Here is a 21,213-nt window from a genome sequence, read left to right on the forward strand (position 1 = left end):
TAGTTATCTGGTTTCCTGGCTGGTCAGTTGGGGGAGAAAGTTACAGAAGGACTGTAGATTGTTTGACTTTTCACTCTATTCTACTTGCAACTACTGGCTAATGTTGCAAACCACACCCCCCCCATCTTTTCCCCTAGTTTAATCCTTATTTCCTAAAACTATGCTTCAGAAAATTCTTGACGCACTAAGCCTGCTTTATGTACATTTGTGGAATTTAAACAAATGTAAGAGAGAGAGAGAGCCTTTTCTTTTTTTCTTATCTGTGTGCTTTATCATCAGGAATACTTTGACAGTATCTGTTTTTCTTTCAGTGTTCCCAGCCATTTAGTAAAAAGAAAACAATTAAAAAAAAGACAACTACTGTGGTTTACTTATTTAGATTTTTTTTACTTAAAACAAGCTTGCCCCTCTGTGTTTTGTTTCTCAGTTGGTGCTTTGTGCCATTTGGCCTTTGTTTTTCTTCTTAGGATTAGAGGAAGGAAAAAAAGGAGATGCAATTAAGTTAGGCAATTCTGTCTCCCTCCTAGAGTCCTCTCCCTCAACTTCCGTTTTCTTGACCACAATTTATTTTATTAGTGTTTTCTACTAACGAAAAAGGTTGGCTTAAAGATTTTTTTCACTTTTACTCTGCTTTGTCAACTTCTTTCTCTTTCTAGATGAATGCCTTAAAAGAAAATGAGTTTGAAACCTAGGCCACGTGATATGTGCATAATATATATTCTATTAGTTCTGAATAAAACCCTTTTTCAAATCCCATATTTAAATCTCTTTTTTCCTATATGTAGACTAGGTACATTTTGTCCTCAAATTATTTCAAATAAGAAGTCGGTTTTATGTCTTCTTGAAATAGTTGATCTGAAATTTCCTAGTGGTTATTTCCTCAAAGGATGAGGCTTTTGTGTTTCTTTTCTTTCTTCCTTTTTTTTTTTTTTTTTTTTGGTGCTTGAGTCATCAAAACCCACTAGTCACCATCTTTCTGTCCCACGTCTTAGGAAGGAAACCTGGGAGCATCTATGTGTAGCCAACTCTTCAGTCCTGTGTGCTAAGGAGCTAGAATTTCAACTGATTCCTGCTAGGAGGTTGACCATTTGAAGGCTCAGTCAGCAGTTTATCCATCATCCAGTGTGACTGCCAACAGTAAGTGCCACAGCAGCTTCAGATTCTATGAGACGACGGGAGCGATTGCTCACAGGCTTTCTCCTGTGAGCAGTGAAGCAGGGGTGAGAGAGGGAGGGATAAGTAGTTTGCTTATGAAATGTGGTCTGGTGAAGGTGAGGAGTGGTAATTATTAAAACTGTAAAAATGCTACAGCTTGGAGGAGCCTCGGAGATCATGAAGACGTCTATCACATACTAACTGATGACACCGGCCTCAGAGATTCCGTGACAAATCAAGGAGGGTCACCACATGGAGCTGGCTCCAGAACATGATATTTTAATTTTATAGTCCAATACTCTTTCCAGACTCTATGTAATGGGCATGGCTACCTCTTGGGGGGCAGTCTGGTGAATCAGTGGTGCCACTGAGACCCGCAGTCCACCCGGTGCCTCTAGAGACAGAGCAGACTTGAGGCCCAGCTTCCTGGATGGCCTCGCCCACCCTGCATTTCATTCCCATGCTCTGTGAGCCACTTAGCCAAGAGTCACAGTTGTCTGGTGGAAAATTTTGCATTTCTCATTAGGAAAAGTAATTTCTCCTGCCTTTTTTTTTTTTTCCATTCAGCTTTTCTCCTATAATTCTTTTTCTGTCCTTTTATTCATCTCGCCTTTCCTGCTGTCTGACTTCCTAGCTATGTAACTTCCATGAGAGCTGGCCCTCATTTGCCAAATGGCCCAAACACATCTTTCAAAAAAACGATTTGGAGTCAGCTGTCTGCGTGGTATGCCTCAGTCCGGGTTTCAGTGCTGGAGAGGGCTGCAGACGGCCGTCAGGAGAGGCTGATTGCACTTGACCATGCCCCTCTCTGCTTTCCTTTGTTTTCTGTATTTGTTTTTCTCTTTCTCTCTCTCATTTTCCATTCCTTGTCCTATCGGTGATCTCCACAGTGGAATTGCATCCACAGCGGGGAAGGCTGCAGGGGTCGGTCTAGGGAAGAGGAAAGCAGGTAGCGGCAGAACCAACGTCGGGGTCTGGTTCTGATTGAACGGAGGCCACAGAGCTGCTTATTTAATTTGATGGCTGGACATAGGCATCTCCTTCTGTGACATTACTTTTATATCCCTTTCCCCCATATGACTTGTGCAGGATTTGGGCATGTTTCGGAAAGATACTCATTTTCCCTTTCCTCTCAGCCCCCCATAGTTCTGCAACTGCTTCCTGCCACAGTCGTAGAACATTTGTGTTCCGATCCTCCCATTTCAGAGATGGGAAAATAAAGTCTGGAAAAGACTCAAGTTGTCCAAATGTATCCAGCCATTTAATGGAAGAGCCACAATCAGAATCCAAGAACCCTGAGTCGAACCTCTATGACATTGTTATGACCACTATTTGTAAAACACACACTGGAAACACAAACTCCACAATATCGATACAAAACACAGAGCATGCCACTTCCTTTATTTGCCAAATGGGGTAGACCCTGAAAATAAAAGCTACCTGATACAATGTTATTCCTTGCACGACTGTTCTTCCCACTTTCGGGGAAAACTCAGAAACAGGAACCTGGATTGTCGCTGTTCCCCAGTAAGCCTAATGAAAATGAATCAGGCAAAGGATCTTCTTTGGAAGGGAAATGAAGACATCAGAGCCAGCAGGACAGAGATCCAAGATGTCAGATTTTCCAGAAGTTCAGCGCGATCAGCATGATCCTGCTGGAATTCATTATCTGCAAAGAATGGATTCAGTTTTTGGGCAAGTAATGGGACACTGCTGAAGACTGTGGTGTCATTATACTGGAACTCAGGAAAGAGATGGATAAAAGCAAAACACATAATAAAATAAATACATCTGGAACAAAGCAGAGAAACTGTTAACAAACCCTGAATCACAGGAAAGTTAATTGAGGCAATTTCGATTTATTTTTCCTGCCTGAATGTGAAATTTTTAGCCTTCACTCTGCCAAGATCAATAGGCTTGCATGAAGAAATCAACACGTAATTGGGACACCAGACACAGTGAATTAGCTTAAAATCAGATTCGGCTGATTTCAAAAATGATCTCAAATTATAATATCAAAAACTAATCCAGAAGACCATACAAATGGTTTCCCTGCTGAGTGGAACAATTTCTTCCTAAGATTTTTCAGATTGCATGCAGGATCAACAGTCAGCATTTGGCTGTGGCACATGGCATTTAGAGACGCCCCCAGGGACGGAGGCTTTCCTAGTCCGTCACTGTTTCTATAGGGTGACCAAGGGCTCAGTTATACAGAGGAGTCTGCAGGTTTTCAGGTCAGTAGGCATTTAAGCTGAAGTTTCTCAGCCCTGGCTTATTGATATTTGGGATGAATAATTCTTTGTTGTGATGGGCTGTCCCTGGACATTTTAGGATGGTTAGCAGCATCTCTGGCCTCTACGTACCAGACAGCAGTAGCAACACACTTCTTTTCTCTTCTAAGCTGTGACAATCAAAAATGTCTCCATATATTGCAAGATGTCTCTCTGGGTCAAGAGCACCTCACACTGAGAACCACTGATTTAAACACATACCCGTTTTTAAGATAAACAGACATTTAGACTAGTACAAATCAAGTTTTTGACAGTATATACTAGGTGGCAGTGTGCCCACTGATGAATCATGATATTTATGAAAATTTTGGCTATAGTTTGAAATCTTTTATGAAGGGAAATCCATTGGAAATAGAGCCTGTCTTTCCAAGATGCAAATCACTAAGCTTATATCCCATAGCTGGTCCTCTTCCATGGCTTCACTGATTCAGCTTGTAGGAAAGACCAGAGGATCTGCTTCTCTCTATTTATTATTCGAACATGACAGGACAGGTTGCTTTAGCAAAAATTTAGCAATACACACTAACACCTTTCAGTTGTCAACTCCAAACTCCAGAACGAATGTGTTTCTCCTTCAACTTGGAAAGTACCCAAACCCAATCATTTAAAAGTAATCCACTACAACTCTTAGTTTTCTTGGGGTTAGCTCTTTATCAGATATGCTCTTGGAAAGCAGCTTGACTCAAACACAAGATCCCACAAAATGCCATCTTACAGAAGGCTAGAAAGTAGGGAAAATGAGAGCGAGTCAGAGGAAAGAAGAAAGGAGTGAAAGAGAGTCAGAGCATGTCAGGCCTTGCGGGCTGGTATAATAGGGTAGCATAGGCTGGTGGTTTATAAACAACAAACATTTAATTCTCAGAGTTCTGGAGGCTAGGAGTCCAGGATCAGGGTACCTGCAGAATCAGTGTCTGGTGAGAGTCCTGCTTTGCTATAATGTCACATTGCAGGAAGCTTTCTGTAGCTTCTCTTCCACCGCATTTTAAAAAATTGAAATATAGTTGATTGACAATGTTGTATTAGTTTCTGATGTACAGCATAGTGATTCAGTTATACATATAAATATATACATTTTTTTCATTACAGGTTACTACAAGCCATTGAATATAGTTCCCTGTGCTACAGCATAGGACCTTGTTGTTTGTCTATTCTATACATAGTCATTTGCATCTGCTAATCCCAAACTCCCAATTTATCCCTCTCTTCTCCCTTCCCCTTCTGGTAACCTTAAGTTTATTTCCTGAACTATGGGACTTCTCTTTTGTAAGGGCGTGAGTTCCATTCATGAGGGCTCTGCCTTCATGATCTAATCAGCGCCAGCCTTCTAATACCTTGGGGGTTAGGTGTTAACATAAGAATTTTGGGGGGACACAAACATTCAGGGCATAGCAGAGGGAGATGCAGAAATAGAAGGAGAAAGATGGAGAGGAGATAGCAAAAATTAAGCAAAGGAAGGCAAGAGCGATCAATTAATGTCCAAGCAGGGCCCCACTCCTGAGTGGAGTTTGCAGGAGACAAACGTGGGTGTCGCACACTCTGATAGCCATGTCTCTGTAATAAAACCAATCACTAGGAAGCAGATGTTGGTCTGCGATGCCATAGGGCCCACGCTTGGCCGAGACATTTCTGCTTTGATAAAGCCTAGGGGAGCAGACCACTCAGCTTGCTCAGTAAAACAGAGAAAGCAGGAATGGCTTTGAGGGGGATTCCACATGCACAGCACTGCATATTTACTGAGTGTTAAGGGAAATGCCATTTTGCCATTTCAGGTTTCTTTGAACCCAGATGTAGCTGAACCTTTTTCTTTTGTTCCTTTTGCAATAGGGACACTGAAGCTTGACCCGTTAAATGGTTATGTCTGAGATCACACAGCAAGTAAATAATAGAATCAGAATTTGAATCTAGGTTTTTCTGATGACAAAACCTGAGTTCTCATTTACTTCTCACAGCCTTGGGTTTGAAAGAGACCTAGATTCAAAAAAGTCCTGCCTTTTCTTAGTGGTGTGACACTGGGAAAGTTCACGTATATGAACCTGAGTTTCTTATCTGGAAGATGAGGATAATCATACCTATATCACTGGGTTTTTGTGGGAAGTTACTTAAAAAAAAAAAGATCGTGGGCTCACCTAGGTCAGCATTGACCCAGAAGTACAGTTGACCTTTGAACAACATGAGTTTGCACCCCAGGGGTTCATTTATACATGGATTTTTTTCAGTAATGAGTGCTACAGCACTCCATGATCCCTGTTTATGGAACCCACATTTGCAGGACAGTGGATAAAGACAACCAACTGTAAATTTCATGCTCATTTTTGACTGTGCAGAGGTCGGTTCCCCTAACCCCCCATGTTGTTCGAGGGTCAGCTGTACTTATCCCTTTCTTAATTGCTGCTGTGCAGAGAGCAAATTTGTAAGGAACTATGAAAGGCAAAAGAACAGTTAGGCAAATATATCGTGATAAACTGAGACGATAATTTCACGCACAGGAGGTAGGGAAACCTTGGGGACGTGCAAAACAAGAGCTTAACCTGCTCAGTTGGAGTGACTGACTTCAGGTTCAATTCTCTGTACATTGGCACGTAGACTTACCAGCCTCCTTTCACCGTCAGACTAAAACAAAAATCATCTTCCTAATGAGAATTTGGGACTGTTTCTTTGCAATGTTGAGAAAAGTCCTTTTTCTCTCTTCCCCATTACATTCTCCAAACCAGTTGATTTCACAGTTTCCATGAGATCATGGCCTCTTTTTTGTATTTTTCAAAAAAATGGACTCTGTTCAAACACATGCCAAACCTTCGCTGTTTCCTATTAACAGATAAAATCTCTTCCCACAGACCAACACGTCTTGGGAATTTTAAACCCCTTTAAGCCTCTTCGCCACCCTGGTCTCGAGTACTCTTGGGAGATGGGCTAGGTTAGGGAATCAACAAACATCTCTTCATCACAGACACCAAAAACAAGATTGCTTCTTGTATGACAAGCAAATGAGAGAGTAGCTCAAAAATATGAGGGTTATGAGTCCAGGAATCAAGCAGTTTAGGCTTTGTCCCATTTTGTCACTAAAGTCTTGACTCCATTTGGACAAGGTGGAATTGGGCCAAATGATTCATAAGAAATCTCCCTCTGCCAGCCTGAGATTCTACAGTACCTTGGTGGACTGGTGGAGTGAGCCAACGGTCTACCTTTGGAAAAGAAAAATGATGAGATAATATAACGGAATACACAGTGGTAGAATGGAGATAAAAGGAGTTTAAAAGGTCCAAGGAAAGGAGGTACTTTCAGTGTATCTGATGCTAGCCCTATTCTTTTGCACAGTCAATTAATTTAAAGTAAAACATACAGAAGGACACAGTAATATTTAACTTAATCATACTTTAAGTGGTACAAGATAAACCTGGGCATGTTCAGGAAGGATAAAAAGATGCAAGACTCAGAACTAAGTTTCATGAAACAGGTGAAATATGAATGAGTAGACTAAACCAAAAAAAAAAAAAAAAAGAGGTTTTGAAAAGATCGCTATCTGAGACAATTATTCTTGATCTTTATGGCACCTGGGAATTGAACAAGTAGGACCGAGTAACAGAAGTCATGGGGAACAAGATCTTGGCTCAAATATGGAAGACTTTCCTAATACTAGCAGCTGTTCAGTGTAAGTAGCTTAAGAAGGTGTTTGAACATGAGTCAGACAAATGCTTAAACAGGGAGATTGCATTTAAGTTTCAACCATTAAAGAGATTGTTGAAGTAGATAAGATTTTAACATGTTTTCCAATCCAGAGTTAATAAGACTCCATGATCTTATGAAATGAAAATTTGTCTTATACCCACAGATGGTGAATCATTAAACCTTTTTCATTGGAAACACCTTACACCTTTCTTTCTATCCTGCTTCTTAATTCCGGCTAATGTAATCTCAGACCAGGGTCACCAGCACAACCCCTATAAATAACTTACAGAAGGCACAAAAGGAAAGAGAACAAAACATTGCTACGGCCTTAAAACACACATGGGAACACACACACACGCATGGAATATTTAGCAGTAACAATATCCATGTGTGTGAACTGCATTAGTCCTCTGATTTCTGGCTCAAGCATCTCTGAGATAACATCTGAAAAGGATTTAGTTGCGGTTACTTTGTATCAATGAGAGTTTTAAGTTAAATGGATAAAAACTGATCAGAACATCCATGCTTAATAAGAATTAAGGGTGGGTTTGCCTCTCTTAGCGAGTGTATCATGATATACTCAGAAAACCCGCTTTCATTTACAGAGCCCAGGTGGTGCTATTCTAATTTGCTTCGTTTGTGTGTATCCAGAGGCCAAACTGAAAACCTGGCCATATTCCACACTGTAGTTCAGTTACCAGACCTTCTGCCAGTGTCAGTTCTGGCCAGTTTCCCATCTGAGTTGCTAGTGGGTCTGCCTAGAGCATCATATTTAAGAATATTTAAAGGATATTAAATACTCCTAAAGAATATTTAAGGAATTCCTTTATCTAGCTCCCTCCCTCTGGATTTTTTTTTTTTTAACTACTCTAATTGGGTGGGGAAGAAGTGCCTGCTACCCCTGGAGAGAAGGGGAGTGGACCCCCAGGCTCCTTGCCCTGGGAGCTGACCAAGGGCGAGGTGCAGCAAGGTTTCTTCCCCTGCTGTTTGGCTGCAGTTGTGTGGGTATTACCACAGAGGTTTCTGTTCTGTTGTGCCTAATTGTTCCATTCCTCTAACAAAGGAGAACATGCTTTTGGGGGGCCTTTGCTCCCATTGGCATGTTGGGGTTGCAGGTTTCTTGATTGTCCAATCTGGGATGTATGGGAGACACAAAGAGAACGGAGGAAATTCACCATTGTGTTCAATGGCCAGGTCCTTAGCCCATTCACCTCATCACACCACCTTCCAGAGTTTTCCTGTGTGTGTCTGTCAGGAATGTTTAGGTGTTCCTTAAGAGGAGGTCTAGGAGAAACGCGTTTACTCCATCTTGTTCAGAACCAGCATGCAGACTCTTTAAGTGATCTTTAGATTATAATGATGATGATGAACACAGTTTGAGTAGACTTGATTTCAAACTCTGAGTAAGCTTTATTACCAATACTTCACTGCAGAAAGCTACAGAAAAGCCTTTCTGATCTCTAATAAAAATCTCCAGTCCAATCTCACCACTGCTAAATCAGACCTAAGTAGATCAGTTGGGCTGTGCTATGATGCATGTCAAATTATTAAAAGTCTTTCCGACTTCTGCTTTAGAGGTATAAAAAATCCCAGCCCTTAAGCTGGGTTGCCACCTTCCTGCCCTTTCACTTATTTATAGGTCCACAGAGGGAACCCCTCTGGAATACTGTGATTTAACCTTTCATAAACAAATAAGTATTTGATCATTCTGGTTCATTTCCCCTACAGGATATTTAATAAAGGTTTACTTGCTATGTTATACATGGGAAACAAACTTATTACGATTTAAAGTAAGAAAAAAATGCCTTTTCTCCTTCTCACTGTCTCAGAATAAATATGACATTTCCATAATCAGTACCTCCTATGTTCTAGATTATTATGTGCCAGTCTTTGACCTGAACATTCACACATGGCTAGTATTATGTTTAATCATTTTGCACTTGGTAGGAACTTGATGCTTGTTTATTGAATTTGAACTATCAGTTCTCCTGGGACATGAATTTGTCCCTATCATAATTAAACATTTAAAAATGCCATTCTGTGCACTTGGTCATAATTTTTAAAGAGAGCTCTTTCACGGCAGTGCCAGCTTGATAAGTCAATTAACGATTATTAACGTAAAGTTGGGTGGAAATGTCGGAAACAACGTTCGAGTAAGGAGTTAGGAACCTGTGGCTCTAATTATGGTGATGTGATGATCTATTTCCCCTTTCTTGGCTTTAGTTTCTTCATTTATAAAATGAGGTGACTGGAATATATAATCTTGAAAGTCTCTACTAGATTTAATATATTTCAGTGTTTAATATTTCAGATTTAATATATTTCAGTTCACAGTATTTCTTCTGATAAAACAAAGTCACTAAATGTTAGGAAACTGTGTAATGGAATTGTTGGCTCCTCAACATGGGCTTAGTAAGTCCAACTGAGTATCTTACCCTTGCCATTAAAAATTTTGATATTAAGACATTAAAATGGTAAGCTTGGGCAATATAAAATACTGGATATATTGGAGAGGAAAGCCAAGTATGCAAGCTTTTTTGCAATCATAGACATAGTCTTCTGAAGCAGTATCAATGATCTGAAGAAATATTTCAATGTCATCACTCAATTCAAAAAAAAAATAACTCTCTTCTCTAAATTCAGTGTTAGAAAAATTGTTGTATTTACTACACAGTGCTGCAGGCTCCCTTTTGAAAACCTGTAAGCAGGTAATCAAGATTCAGTTTTATTCAACATTTTCATCATTTCCTGTAATGACAAGGACAAGGACAATGTCAAGATCAGGATATAAAATGTTAATACCAACTGTTCTCTATAGATAAAGTAATTTACGTATCGGCATTCAGATGAGACCTCTTATTTAAAATGCACTATTTTTCTTCTTCTTCTTTTTTTTTTTTTTTTTTGCTGCATAAAACCCAAAAAATCAGTGCTCTGTCACCCATTTTGATTTCAACACATCTTGTTCCAACACACCCATGTTTTGATTCACACAATATTGGGAATTAAACCAGAACCGCGAAGTCTTTTCCATGGTGCATGGGCTTTTAGTGATAAATAAACAAGTTATTCCTGACTCTTCCCTCGCATAGGTGCTAGTTGTCCAGATAGGATTCTCTGCTAACGTATTATCCAATGATACAGCAAAATATAGTTATATCAAAACATATGATAGTAATTGTCCTTCCTCATTGTGTGTATTGAGTTATGTGACATCTTGCAGTCATTTGAAAATGGAGTTTTTCCAGAAGCTCATTCTTCCTAGTCATAATATGTGTTATTAATTTTAGACTTTTTTTTAGAAGCTTCTAAGTAGTAATATTGAGTGTAATTATTTTTGCTACAAGGAGTGTAACTTTACAAAGAATCTTTTTTTTTTTTACCAGTTATATTACTTCTAGTTCTAGTGTTTGTTACTGTTGTTATTTCTATTATTAGGCTTCAGTGAATCACTAAAGAACAATGTTTCCTTTTTTCATAAAATGGTGCTGTCTCAAAACATAGCAATGATAATACAATTGCAAATTTAATAATAATACACCACATGTAAATGTTATAAAGTCAGCAAAATTAAATGCACCTTGATAGCTGAGTGGTAGCTGACTGGGCCATGCAGCAAAGAGCTTGTGTGACCTTAAGAATGTCATGATAATTAAGACCATGGTGGGATTTCTATGAAAATCATAATTAAACCTACATTTCTGATTAGTGAAAGAGACCTTAACAAAGTCACTTTTAAGCCTGAAACTATTGGTAGCCCATTTAATAAGCCACGGACAATGATACCTTTTAAGAAACATTTAAGAAGCACTGATCTAAAAAGTAAAAGACCTTCAGCAAGTTACGTGAAGTCTCTGTCTTTAAAACAGGGTTAAGTCATAGGGGGGTTGTGAGGATTTCATGGATGAATACCCGTCAGGCACCTGGCACAGCAGCCGCGCTTGCCTCGCAGCAGCAGCACTCAGTAAATAGTCATTGTTGCTGATGCTACATTGTCGCTGTTATTTTTCTCATGGGCTATCTGTCATCTATTATTCCACCTCACATCTTGCTTAGGTGACCTAAGAAGAATTGTGACTGTGATTTTCAGACCTCACCTCTTAATTTTCAATTGCGTAACATGAGATTAACTCTATTCTAGTGTCATTTAAATCATAAATGGTACACGGTCTGATTACAAGACAATAGACTGATGCCACAAATCCCTGGAAAAGTGTTTAACTTCTTTAAAACTGTTGTTCCCTTTCTTTGAAGTGGGGGATACTGCTAATATTTACCCCATCTATGGGACAAGTAAACTGTAAGGATCATGGAAAGTATCTGAAAACGTTCGAGTGCTGTACAAATGTAATGTCAAAGCAAGTAACTTCTTATTCCTAAAGGAATATGTATGCTTTATAAAATTGTTTCACCTCATAAAATTACTTTTACTGTATTAATAAAAACCTCTTTTATTTTTTCCCACCCTAAGGGTGGGGGCAGTGACAATATCCATACTGGCCATCAAGTTTAATAATATGACCTGAAAGTATTTTTCCAAATGCTTTTGAGCTTACATAAATCAAATGTGGGCAGTGCAGACATAAGAGGGCGTATGTGGAAGTTTCTTTTTGTCCTGGCCGTTTTTAAGATCTCTGACTTCCTTTAATCCGTTCCAGACCCATGCATGCTTTTACTCTGGGGGACAGGGAGTAGGGAGTGGAAGCTGTTGCTTAAAACAACACTTGAAGCAGCAATTGTTTGATAAGGCCAATGGTTAGAATATTTGCAGCTTCTTGTTTTGAATTCCTATGATAACAGAAGCTCCCAAAGATGATCTGGCCATTTGTGGGAAATTTAGGAGCAAGAAAATTTGGGCCTTCAAGGAAGACTTTCTAGATGTGACTCATGATGCAGAAAAGAGGTGAAGGAATGTGAACACACGAGGAGAATCTGAGTGGGCCCCGTAGTGTCGTAAGTGGGAGTCTCATTAATTTGCAAGTCACAACTGGCGTGATCATAGGGCTGCAGTTGTATCAGGGCTATGCCTTCTTAGGGTTTAATTTTTTTTTTCTTTTTATCAATAGCATGTTTGTTTTATGAGTCAGTCTCTTACTGAGTTCTTTACTGAATTCTCTGTGAGAAGCCAGCATCATTATTTCTGATATTCAAATGCAGGGAAAGAATCAGTGTTGGAAAAATCAGAGCAATTCCTTCCTTTAAGTCATGCAGCACATCAGTGACAGGGTCAGGACATGCATAATATATCCCAGCACTCAGCTTCCTGAACTGGGTTCTCTTTGTTTCTGAGTGGTGAAAATTACAGTGGGAATGAGGAAAATCGACTCTCACGTTTGCATCATGCTGGGAAATTCATCAAGTCCGTTTGTTACTGAAGGCAAATTCATGTGCTTGCCTCACCATGAGGCCAAACAGACCAAAATGTTGGAGTTTGGAGCCAAGAAAGGTTTATTGCAGGACCGAGCAAGGAGGATGGGGTGGTTCATGCCCAAGAAAACCCCAAACTCCCAGAAGGGTTTCAGCAAAGCATATTTAAAGGCCAGGTGAGGGAGGGGGTTGCGGGGTACACGATCAGCTCCTGCACAATCTCTGATTGGTTGATATTGAGGTAATGGAGGCCAACACTGTCAACTCCCAGGCGCCAGGAGGTCTGGGTGCTATGAGCTCTCTATCATCAAGTAGTTAATTTCTTCCCTTTGATGGTGGGTTTTAGCATCTGAAAGATTCAGGAAATATACTTGAGACACTATTACCTGGGTCCTTCAGAGAGGAGCTGCAGCAGAGGATATGGGGGAGAGGTCTGACCCTGGAAGGCCCCACAGGTCCTGCTGGGTTACATGTTCATACCCCAGTCCTTACGTCCTCACGAGAGCCCTGCGGGGAGAGCTGAGGTTCCATGGTTTGTCCAGTCAGATCCTGAGGAAAACGGCAGAGCTGTGACAGTGTGGAGCTTTTCTGGTCCCAAGGCCAGTGTTCTTGCCAACATGTCACAGCTGCTCCCTGTTCAGATTTGAAGAGTGCTTTATAGCCACAAAGCTATAAATCCCAGTAAGTTTCCTTTTCAAGGCCCTCATGATGTCACTCTTCTGTGTCTTTGTCTTTTCTGATACACGGTATTTCCAAGCTAAAGCGATATAATTCAGCCCTTTGTCACCCTTCTTTAATAGGTGGGAGCTTTTGACCCCGTTGGGTGGCTGGCTCACTGATCTGTGACAGCATGGGAGGGGCCGGGTGTGAGAATACGGTTTCCAGCCAACAGCTAGTACAGTGGCACAGCTGACCGTGGGATCACCCAAAAGCGGTTCCCATCTGAGGTGGAATCCACACTCCTTCACTTTCTTCCTTGAGCCATCAGGGTAATTCTCACAATTGTCCGTTTCACATCAGAGAGATGACAGTTGTATGAACCTTGACTATATTTGTCCAGTTCTTGGTGTATGTTTGCATTTAATTTGTAAACATTCTACATATGCTCAGTGTAAACATGGATATACAGTGCTGGCTTTCATTCTCTGATCAGCTACAGGACTATGTGATTTTCAGAATCTGAGCTAGTACGTTGAAAGAGATAGTCTACCATTACACACATTTTTGTTGTTGTTTTGATTTTTGCCTTTCATGGTATATTTACATGTCTTTCCCTTGAGTGGTGTTAAGTTACAACTTGTTTTTGATATTGAGTTTCCCCTAAGTTGTCACATCTTCATGGACTTAGCCGTCTCTTGTCCATTCTCACTATGTGGTCCAAGAGACATTTCAGCTTAAATCTCTGCTCTTAAACTTTTGGGTGGGGTTTGTTGTTCTTTCATATTGGGAATTATAAGCAAAATGGTGAACACTGTATCATTCTGAGGAGTATTTCTTTATATTTTGTAGACTCTGAACGAGTTTGGATTTGAGACACGGGTCACTTCAAGTTCCTCTGTATGCATAGCTTTGTAACTTTGGGCAAGTTATTTAATGTCTCTAGAATTGATCAATCACTTTTATCATCTGGAAAAGGAACATGGTAATAAGTCTCAGTTTTCCTGTCTGTAAGATGAGCAACTCCTAGAAATATTATGGTGATTAAATAAGCTGATTCATGTAAAGGGCTTAGATATGCCTGGCAAGTCTTTAGCATGAAACATATGTTAACTTTTCTGTTAAAACGAATGGATCACACTCTGGGAAATACTGACTCTATTCTTTTAACAAGTTTTCAGACTTGTGATATTGATTAGAGTTGGCGTGGCTATGGCAGCATTGTCCTGATACAACCAAACAATTGTGGATGCTCAGTCAGGAAATCTGGATAATTGTCCTGGTCGTTCATTTCCTTTCTGCATGACTTTGGACCAGTAATTTTACATCTTTAATCTAAGGTTTTCCTGATGGTGAAGAAAAGTGGTATATTTATAGTTGGTCTCCTTACTTTGTAGATTTATTGGACAGTTATTTCTTTCTTGTGTCTTTAGAAGTACTTTGTATATTACAGAATACTACAGAGATGTGGCTTCATATTATCCCAGCTTTATCAATTCCTATTTTAGGTTGGGCAAAGCATCAAAGAACCCAGTACCCTCCTGTTGTTGGTATATTGTACTCAAGCATGACCAAATTGTTACATCAGGACCGTTGACCTTGAGTCAGCCTTTCCGAGGCCACCATTGTCCCCGTGCTTCTGGCTCTGGGCCTGGGTTCTGAGGAAATTGCAGGGAAAATGTGAATCAGTGGACTGTTTTACTTGACTGCTAAATTTGGTTCACTGTTTCATAAATTAGGACAGATCTGTCTAGAATTGTTCTTGTTGCCATCAACAACCGGGGTCATAGAACTGAAGGACACCAGATACACAAAGGAAATGGAAAATAACTTCCCAAAGTAGTGCCTTCTGCAAGAAGCCCGAGGCTAGGATGGAAGTGCTGAAGAAAGCTCTGTAGGAGATGTAGCTCGAGGCTTGGATTTCCTGCTTGTAACTCAAAACGGATGTGGACGTCAGTGTGAGGATGTGGTCCACGATTTTGCTTTCCTGCGTGGGAGGAATAGCATCAGTACTAGACTGCTGTTCAGTGTTTTCCGCAATGTATGTAGCCCCACAGGTGCAGCCAGTTGAGGTTAATCTGCCAAATCAGCACATTCGCAGTTCTTAAACAGAATGTCAGATTGTTAGCCATTGCTCTGTACTGATGTTTGTGAAATTCTTAGAATTACTCTAAATTATTTTGGTTTATGCACCATTTTTCTGCTTGGAAACAGAGGTGATAATGGGGAAAGGATGTGACTTTTTCATCATGTGAAAGGAAACTCGCATAACTTCAGTGGAATCTTACAGTGAACAATATAAACTTACAGCATTTAATCTTCAGTTTTCATGGAATGAGATTCACATGGTGCGTTTAGCTACACTTACAAAAAAGCCACCAAGCTTTCAATTCTTTCCAACGTATCTACTGCTAATCCTGGTGACAGTGATTTTAAACCAAAACAAAACAAAGGACATAAACACTCCTTGTTGTGCAGCCACTTGTTTTGATGCCCACATCCTGCCGCATTCTCACCAGTGCCTTCTACTGATCCAGCCCCTCCCCCGGTCCTGGATACCTTTCTTGACTTCAGCTTCTGGTTTGTAGTTTCATCACTGTCCTTGCTTTTGTCAACTACCAACCTCTGCAAATTCAACCATCTCCAGGCCATTGCTTTAACAGTTTTCCCTTTAATCTTCTCACATGTCTTGACTTGATTCTGCCCTTACTGGCTCTCTGGTACTTCAGGGCTTCTCTTGGTGGCCTTTCCTCCTCTCTTTATTTACCTCTTTGTCCAAACCAGCCCCAGGGACAGCATCTTTAACTATTCCCTTATTCGAGGGCTTATGGGCATTTGCAATGCAAGAAAGACTACAGTCTTTCTTCACTCTCTGTCTTGACACTGTCCAGTGCTCAACTCCTGTTCGCTGAACACTGTAGACTAATGTCACACGGCCATGCCTTTGAGGTCTGCCACTTGCTGTCACTGTGTGCTCACAGCTAGGGGGTTTTAGTGTTGTTTAGCAGTTTTCTGCTTTTTTTGCTGAATATTTTTTCTCAGAGTTAATGTCCAGAATCATTTATAGTCCCCAAATCTGTAATCCTTCATTCTCTGCAGAACTTTATCTCCCACATTACTAAGGCAAGTTTTGATAAGGGACAGAATTTAGGATGGTGTGTCGGGACAGAAGAAAGGGCACATGTTGAGACAGGAAGAAAGTGAGATTAATAGGCATTTGTATTGTTTTTGTAGATAGGAAGGTAAAGGTGAAAGAAGGAGCTAAGTCTTGACGCCAAGATCTGGAGCCTGGGGAACTGATGGATTGTGATTCTGTGAACAAAAACACAAGCTATAGGAGAGAAAGTAGGGTAGGGAGAGAGGGTGTGACTTTCCCTTGTCACTTCTGTTCCTCTTTGCCCTTTTAAAGTCTAGTTATTTGTACTTAATTAACTTAAATAAAATAGAATGATTTATTGCTTCAAATAAATGAGCTTCCAAAACAGAAGGGCACATACCAGAAAGACTAAAAAGCATTCAGATCCCGGCTTCCAGAAAGAATAATCCTCTTAATAAATCAAGTTTAAGCTCTGTAATGTTAGATAACCAGAACAGCATTCTGTCTTTGGAAAAATGCCCGAAGTCCTTTGCCCTTCTTCTTATTTTTAAAAATAGCCATGTAAGTGAGATGCAGCTCTTGGTGGGAATATCTTCTTGATTTTTATGTCTTTCTTAAGCACCGGCAGTTTTGGTGAGTCAGCTCTCTCGTCAGAGGGTTCTGCTTTTTAGCAAGTCAAAGATTGACAGAGTTGGTGCCAAGTGACACATGGTACAGGGATTACTGTAGTAGCAACTTGCCCTGAATATCTATGCGATCCTTGTAGTCTATTCCAGTGGACGCATTTCCTCTTTGATAGGAATATAGTCTGGCTGAGACCCACTGGGAAGCATGGCTGCAAGTCCTCAATGTCACATAAAACTCAGGTCAGCTTGTCTCTTCCTTTTCTACAATGTTTTCTTTAATGTTCCAGTCTCTTTGTGTCTCACCTTCCCCACTTCACAGAGAATGTCAAAACGCCAGTAACAGACACTGAATTTCCAACATCCTTTTGCTCTAATCACGTGAGGATGCTCTTTTCCTCTGCTGATCTGTGTCTTCTTTAAAAACTTCACTCAGCATCATTCTTTTCACAATTATCCAAGTCGCCTATTTGTCAGGGGTCTGGCTTCTGCCGTATTTCCTCTTAAACTTTTACATAAAAAAGTTATCTGACACAAGTATATACGATAGGGCCAAACACTTGTTGACAGATATTGAGGTGCACCTTTTTCTAATCTAAATTGTCAGTGGTGCTGTTCACCTGTTGTAATAATGCTGTCTTTCTTTTCCTGAACTGGGGAACAGCCTATAATATTATCTCATTAGCTGTGAATTAGGGAGAAGCATGAGACTGAGAGTTTGTATTCATTGAGTTACTATTAAGGTAACAAAGCTGTTGGCTTTGTGTTTCCACATGGTGGATGCGACTCTTAGAATCCCCTCCCTCCATCTGAAAGCTTTACCTCACACCGGAAGGCATTCAGCAAACTTACGCTTAAGGTTGTCACTCGGTAAACATGACCTGGAAGGTAGATTTGTCTCTTCAAATCAGAATTAGTATGAAGGCCAACACATACTGTTTTTGGATTACCAGCTTTTTGATTTAATTGTGGCCAATATGCCTTTTCATTTGCACAATAAATAAAAGCTTCAATATTTAATTCATTTATAGAGCAAACATCATATACTAAACATGACAGGATGTCTGTTTAAGACAGACCCTGTCTTAGAGGGTTACAGCCTGGGAGGGGGTGCACAGACACACAGCTCGGTGGTAAATATAGAAGTTGGGAAGGGCTATGAGAGTACTTCTCAGGGAGTGGGTAACTCTGGGTGAGTCGAGGAGAACTGCTCTGGGAAGTCAAATCTGAAGTTACGCCTTTCAGATGAGTGAGAGGTCCTCAGACAGAGGAAACAGGGTCAAGCCCTCCAAATGAGAGGGGGCTCCTGTAGAAAGCCCTGGAGGTGTCTCAGTGCTCCGCGAGGGACTCCACTGCGTGCACAGTCCTGTTTTCTACGGCTGCAAAGAGTTTTCAAGTCTACCATCTGCTGAGTGAAACCTGTTCAAATTAGATCTGTAAAATGTTTGTCTCTTTACCAGATTAATATTTGGTTCTCAGTAAGCATTCAACCTGACATATTTCCAGAAGGAAAAAAAGGGAAAGGAAACACGTGCTGTCTTCTCAAGGAATTGCCAGTTATTTGAGGACACAGCCATGTTGGAGGGAAGAAACGTGTGTGACCTGATGCCTAAGGAGAAAGGGAGCGACGCTGCTGGGGCGCAAAGGAGGAGCCATCCTGAGGGCTCCCCCAGCCGGCCCTCGATGCTCCGCGGCAGAGAGAGTCATCGACTGGACATTCTTTCCCCTTGATGGCACGGACACCGACCACAAGTCCTTTACCTCACCAACCACTGAGACTGTGCCAGGCCTGGAACGCCTTCCCCACAAAGGCCCATTCATCATTTCCTCACCCTGTGACTGAAATGTGATGTGGGAGCAGGCAATAGTAGTGCTAAATACGGGATTGAAAGCCCAAACTGCGCTAGGGTGGTAGCTCTGTGGTTTCCAAGCCTTCGTGAACAGACCTCACAAATTGGACACCCATCTTGGTCTGCCCAGATTATTATGACTCCACGGAGCTGGGAAGCCCCAGCGTGACAACCAAGCACTTGTCTCCCAGTTTCTGACATGAGTCCCTCCCATGTCTCCAAGGCTTATTCCTGTAAATGCTACGTCCTGCACTGACGAGGTACAGGACGAGGGGAGGCAGAGGATGGGGAAGAAGTTAAGCATTCGTGATCTCCCTCTAGAGCCGGGAGGAATTATCCACCCGGTGCTGCCTCTGGTTAGGAGGGCAGGGGTGGGGGCGGGGGTGGGGTTGGGGTGGGTGGGAGAGAAGGTTAAGGGGAAGGAAAGATTAAGCAGTTCTTAATTATCTGGCCTCAGGACATGGGGGTCCATCCTATATGGCTCTTGTTTCAAACTACTACTTCGAATTTTTTTTTCCTTTCTTCTTTTTTCCTTTTTTTGAGTAAAGTAAATTTATTGAGAGAGATACCTACTCCGTAGACAGAGTGCAGGCTGTTTCAGAAGGCAAGAGAAAGGCCACCAGGTGTGGGGGTTGGGTGCTCAGTTTAAGGTAAAAGTGGATACACACTCCACAGGCAGAGTGCAGCCCGTCTCACTCAGAGGGGAGAGTGGCCACGGGGTGTGGGGGATGTTACCTTCCATGGGCTCCGTAACTTCACATGCTAACAAGTGGGAGGGTTATTCCAACTACTTTGGGGAAGGGGCCCAGGAACTGGGCATCACTCACCCTTTGACCTTTTATGGTCAGCCTTAAAACGGTCCTGGCACCTGTGGGAGTGCCATTTAACAGCTATTGCATTTCAATCAGCATATATTGAAGCTCAAGGTCTACCATGAGTTGAATCTTCCACCATCTTGGTGATAATTACTGTGTCATTTTTTAATGGTTGTGTTACCCCAAAAGGTAAAGACGCTGGTTCTGGTTATACCCGAAAGACAAGTCTGCAGTCCGGGGACAGTGCGTTGTGTAGCAAAAGATTTTAAAAGATTTATATAAAAAGAAAGGAAAAGTACACCCCCAAGAATGGGAGGAAGGCTGATCAAAGGGAGGAAAACCCCATTTTTTTAATTGAAAATAGTCTGTTATAATGTGTCAGTTTCTGGTGTACCACATGTCCCAGTCACGGATATACATATACAAATTCCTTTTCATTTTCTTTTTCATTAAGGTTACTGCAAGACATTGAATATAGTTCCCTGTGCTATACAGAAGAAACTTGTTTTTTATCTATTTTTATCTATAGTGGGTAAGACTTGCAAATCTCAGATTCCCAAATGTACCTCTTCCCACCTGCTTTCCCCCAGTAACCATGAGATTAACTTCAACACCTAATTCCCTAAGCTGGAAGCTTCCTTGATCATTGCGTGAGAACGGTGGTGGCAGGGGCCCTGGGAGATAAAGGGCTGGAGCACGTGGTGTGACTGTGGCGCCCCCAATATCTGCCCGGGGACCCTAGAGGTGCAGGGAAGACTTGTAAGAAAGCTAGAGCTGGTTCCCGTTCCCTGTGGCTCTCACACGCTCTGGGTGCTGGGGAAGGTGCACAGGTAGGAAGGCTGGAGGGTGGTACAGGTGAGTCAAATAATCCACGTTCCACGGTGGGAGGAGGTTCATTCCTGAACACCCCCCAGTATTACAGGGACTCTTTTCTTCGCAATCGTATATGTAAAAAATGCCATGTAAAAATATTCATTTTAATAAAAATGAGTCTCATTAACAACAACAAAAAAATTCTTATTTTTTTTTAAACTGAGAAGATATCCAAGCCCCGGGATCTCTCTTTAGATCAGTCTTTGCCGTTGTCACAGATCCAAAGCTGTTACTCAGGGGAGAAAAAAAACTAATTTCCCTTTACCCTTCTTCTGACCTGGTTTCCTATGTTAATTTTCACCCCAATATTGCAGTTATCAAGTATAAGCTAAGAGAAGGGTATGATACTAGACGCAATTTTTAGCCTTTTATCCCTAATCCTGGCTCAGTTTTGTTGACAATCCAGACATTAGAGAGACCCACATGTTTTCTTTACTCACCAGCAGTGTAGAAAGAAGCGAGGGTTTAGTTCACACATAGTGCTTTTCAGATCAGCAAAGAAATATGGAACTTTTGAGCTTGTTGAAGAATCTGCCTTCTCTCCCTTCCACCCAAGACATCTCACATCTCTAATGTGGTCCAATATAGTTATGTCACTCAGTATTGCCCAGGGATTTTCCCCCCAGCACGATTATTCAGATACAATATTAAGTATATTAATATTCTGAGGAAATAACATTTTTTATCCCAAAAATGTTTAAAGGAGATATTCATTTCAAAGACCCAAGAAAGTACTCCTTTAAAAATGGCTTTAACTTTTATGCTTATCAGCAACTGAGACTAGATCTGTTGAAATAAAGATTGTTTCCATGTGTTTCA

General features: G+C 41.1%; 1 protein-coding gene across 2 annotated transcripts in view; it reads left to right on the plus strand.

The window, feature by feature from the left end:
* Positions 1 to 21,213, plus strand: part of P3H2 (prolyl 3-hydroxylase 2) — a 135,305-nt gene that overhangs the window by 4,904 nt on the left and 109,188 nt on the right. The window contains exon 1 of one of the 2 annotated variants that reach the window (XM_032482200.1): positions 1,029 to 1,137. The exons of the other annotated variant lie outside the window; for it this stretch is intronic. The gene's annotated coding sequence lies outside the window, so the exon portion shown is untranslated. Of the gene's footprint in view, positions 1 to 1,028; positions 1,138 to 21,213 lie in introns of those variants that run through there. 2 annotated transcript variants of the gene reach the window in all.

This window comes from Camelus ferus, chromosome 1 (genome assembly GCF_009834535.1).
Source record: "Camelus ferus isolate YT-003-E chromosome 1, BCGSAC_Cfer_1.0, whole genome shotgun sequence".
In the NCBI taxonomy this organism is placed as follows: domain Eukaryota; kingdom Metazoa; phylum Chordata; class Mammalia; order Artiodactyla; family Camelidae; genus Camelus; species Camelus ferus.